The sequence below is a fragment of the Trichechus manatus genome, unplaced genomic scaffold (assembly GCF_000243295.1).
Source record: "Trichechus manatus latirostris isolate Lorelei unplaced genomic scaffold, TriManLat1.0 scaffold00006, whole genome shotgun sequence".
Lineage (NCBI taxonomy): Eukaryota > Metazoa > Chordata > Mammalia > Sirenia > Trichechidae > Trichechus > Trichechus manatus.
Window position 1 is genome coordinate 7,801,078 of NW_004443942.1, and position 4,474 is coordinate 7,805,551.

Below are 4,474 nucleotides of genomic sequence, written 5' to 3' on the forward strand. Positions count from 1 at the left end.
AGTGTTGGGCATTCTCAGAGGACTCAGGAAATATTATGCTGAATGAAAAGTGCCACGATCAGAGAATCTCTGGGTGCCTGGGCCTCGGAAGGTGAAGGGATCAGGCGTGGCTTTCCTGGCCAGATTTATTACTCTCCCTTTCACCACATCCTGTCACACACACTCCAAGGGCCTTAGTAAATCACCTGGTGTTATTCCTTCACTTACACATTTTTTATGACTGTACTTTTAGGGCCACATAAATCAGATGTCAAATCAGGTTATTAGCAGGGGCTATTTTTTTTCTTCTGTCAACAACCTGGTATTTTAATTCACTTTGGACTTCTCTATTTGTAACCCTTCTCTGGGAAGTTGGATACTGGCATAAAGGTTGCTCCAAAGGAAAATTTGGAGGAGTCAGACCAGATATCAGGCAACACATGCATAGGCTTGTAATGACGAAGGGAAGAAGGACTCTTCTATCTTTGTCACTGAAAGACGGCCTTAACCTTTGAGTTAATCGGAGCCTGTCCTTATCAGCTAAGGAAAAATGAAAGATTTTCCCCAGGCCCATAGAATTGGCGAAACATCAACTTTAGGGCAAAGATTAAAAGACACTCCACATTCAAAACATATTTGACTGCACTGATGAGAAAATTTGATGAGGGAGTAAGCTACTTGTTTAAGTTAATGGTAGAGTTAATGGCAGAGATGAGATATGAACCCAGGGTTCTTAGCATTTTAGATTTAAAAAAATTTTAATGTCAAAGATTCTGTGAATACAAACAGAAAACAATCCTTCAAATTCCCACAATCAGTGATTTAAAGTATTAATATTTTGATGTAATTTTTACTTCTAGACCTCTTGGCACAGTGGTTAAGAGCATGGCTGCTAACCAAAAGGTCAGCAGTTCAAATCCACCAGCCGCTCCTTGGAAACCCCATGGGGCAGTTCTACTCTGTCTTATAGCGTCGCTATGAGTTGGAATCAACTCGACGGCAACAGGTATTTTGGTTTTGATTTTCATCTCCAAATTCTGATCTGGTCTCCCCCTCCAACGATGTAATCACTCTTATAATGTTTATATTTTTTAAAATATGTACTTCTACATCTTTATATGCATTCGTAGAACTCTCTGGTATTATTCTGTGTATCTTTTAAGATATATAAGTGTAATGTTTTTAGCAATTTGCAACTTGCCTTTTTCACTCAACAGTGTTTATTTGAGATCTCTTCATGTGGATACACATTTACTTAAATATGTCTTGTAACTAGTGTAGTGCTCCATGGTAGCTATGTACCCTAATTTATGTTTTTATTTCTTTTTTGATGCACATTTATATCAGTGCTAATTTTTCTAATTACCAAATAATGATATTACAGTGAAATCTGTGAGAGCTGGAACTCACCAGGACTGCCTTGTTTTTCTGGATCTCACAGTTTTCTGCCTTTGACAGGGTGTGGTCTTACCACTTTTCTATTACTCGTTTTAGTGGAATATATGTTGACATTTTCCTTCTCTGACAGATTTCTGCCTAACACGGATTCCAGCTTTTGCAAGTTTTACTGTATAAACGTTCATGTAAAGGTGTCAGTGTTTATATGTATGCTTGTTTCTTTAGGTAGATAACTAGTAAAGGAGTTGCTGGGTCAAAAATTACACAAATCTTCAGTTTTAACAGAAACAGCCAAATACTTTTTCAGAGTGGCTATACAAAATTACATACCTAAAAGCAGTCAATGAAAATAGGCTTTTCAACAATTCCTTGCAAATACTTAATATTATCAGACTATTTTGAAATTTCCCAATTTGGCAAAGGAAAACAATATCTCATTTTTGTTTTAATTTCACTGAACTTGAGTATCTTTTAAGTTCATTGATAATCTTTAAGTTTCCTGTTTATATTATTTACCTATTTTTTGTCTTTTCATTATTGATTTGTAGGAATTCTTTGTATATTACCGATTGTGACTTTTCCTTGGTTATTATTAGGCATCACAAATAACTTCCCCCATTATTGCTTGTCTTTGTTTATAGGGTATTTTATCACATCAACTTTCAATTTTTAATGTAGTCGAATTTATCAATCTTTTTTTCCTTTTTACTATCTTGTTTAAGGAAAAATTTCCTCACCTCTATATCATAAATAATGGGGAGCCCTGGTGGTGCAGTGGTTAAGAGCTCGGCTGCTAACCAAAAGGTCAGCAATTCAAATCCACCAGCTGCTCCTTGGAAACCCTATGGGGCAGTTCTACTCTGTCCTATGAGTCGGAATAGACTTGATAGCAACTTTTTTTTTTTTTTAATCATAAATAAGGAGCCATGGTGGCACAATGGCTAAAGTGATCAACTGCTAACCAAAAGGTCAGTGGTTCGAAACCACCAGTGGCTCCACAGGAGAAAGATGTGGCAGTCTGCTTCTGTAGAGATTTATAGCCTTGGAAACCCTGTGGGGTCGCTATGAGTCAGAATCAGCTCGATGGCAGTGGGTTGGGTTATAACATAAACAACCCACTGCTGTCCAGTCAATTCTGACACATAGCTACCCTGTATGGTTTGGTTTTATATTATAAATATATTTCCCTATATCTCTGTATGAAGTTCCTGGTGGTGCAAACAGTTAAATGCTCAGCTGCCAATCTGCTAACCACAAGGTTGGTGGTTCAAACTGACCCAGAGGTGCCTCAGAAGAAAGGCCTGCCAATCTACTTTCAAATGGTCACAGTCATGAAAACCCTATGAATCATAGTTCTCCCCTGAAACACAATGGAATTGCCATGAGTTGGAACTGACTCAACAGCAACAAGTTTTGTTTGGCTTTTTATACTCTATAAAATTGTCACGTAAATACTGTACAATATCACTTATATGAAATAAGTAATTATATAGAACCTGTAAGTGATTAGTGGTTACCAGGGGTGGGAGGGAGGGAAAAAATGAAGATTTTTGTTTATAATGCTTTGAGTGTGTATTAATGGTGGTGGGATAATTTGGAGAAAGATAGTGACAATGTTTGTACAGCTTGAAGAATGCATTTGATGTCACTGAAGTATACATGTAGAAATTAGTAAAATATTTTATGTTTTGTTGTATGTTTGTCACTAGAATAAAAGAACTTAAAAATTTTTTTGAGGACCTCAAAGAGCTTTTGTTATGTGGGTTAGATAAATTGATATTTACGTATTTAGAAATTAAATCTAGAAAATTGTTTAAATGTTTGTTTCATCTATTACAAATAACAATAAGCCCATCACATATTAATATAAATAACATATTTTTATGAAAAACAACTATATTTTCTAAAAAAAAAAAAAATGATCAGAATGGAATTGTTTCCTATTTTTGTAAATCTTTTCAATCTCTGGTTTGGTGGATGATGGCTGGTGTCTCTAGAGTCAGGGTTCTCTAGAGAAGCCAAACCAATGAGATATATATAGAGAGATTTATTTTAAGGACTTGGATCACACAATTGTGGCGGGCTAGCAAGTCTATACTCTGCAGATCAGGACATAGACTGGAGACTCCTTCAGCTTTGTGACCCAAAATCAGGTCAGGTGATGGGAAGAGTACAGATTGAGAGAGTTCTGGCAAAATGTCTGTTTATAGTCTGGAAGCAGAGCATACCCTAGGAAAACTCCCTTTTTGTTCTTAAGGCCTTCAACTGGTTGGATGAGGACAACTCACATTGTGGAAGGCTAACTGACTAAATACAAGTAACTATAACAGCAACTAGACTAATGTTTGACCAAACAACTGGACACCATAGTCTAGCCAAGTTGACACATAAAATTAACCATCACAGCTAGATTCTCACATCTGTTTCTGCGTTTTATCTGTGGCAATATCATACATCATGAATCCTCTGGAACACTACACCGTACACTCATGAGACATTTTTACTTGTCCTATTGCACTGGCTTGCATCTCCAATACGGTGTTTAGTAGAAGTAATGAGAACAAACACCTTTGCCTTATTCCCAATCTTGGCGGAAAGTTTTTAATGTTACTATTCATTATGATGTTAGTTTTTGTAGATGTTCTTTGTCACGCTGAAGACGTTTTCTTCTAGTTTTCTGAGAGTTTTTACCACAAATAAACACTAAATATTGTCAAATGCTTTTATGTATCTATTGAAATGATCATATGATTTTTTTTCTTCAATCTTTTAATGTGATAAATTACACTGATGTGTTTTTCAATGCTGAATCAACCTCACATTCCTGGGATAAATCTCACTTCATAAAAAATTTTAGATATTGTCTTAGTCATCTAGTGCTGCCATAACAGAAAACCACAAGTGGATGGTTTTAACGAAGAGAAGTTTATTTCCTTGCAGTAAAGTAAGCTAAAAGTCCAAATTCAAGGTGTCAGCTCCAGGGGAAGGCTTTCTCTCTTGGCCTTCTCATCAGTGTTCCCCCAGACTAGGAGCTTCTTGGCACAGGGACACCGATCCAAAGGACACGTTCTGCTCCCAGCACTGCTTTCTTGATGGT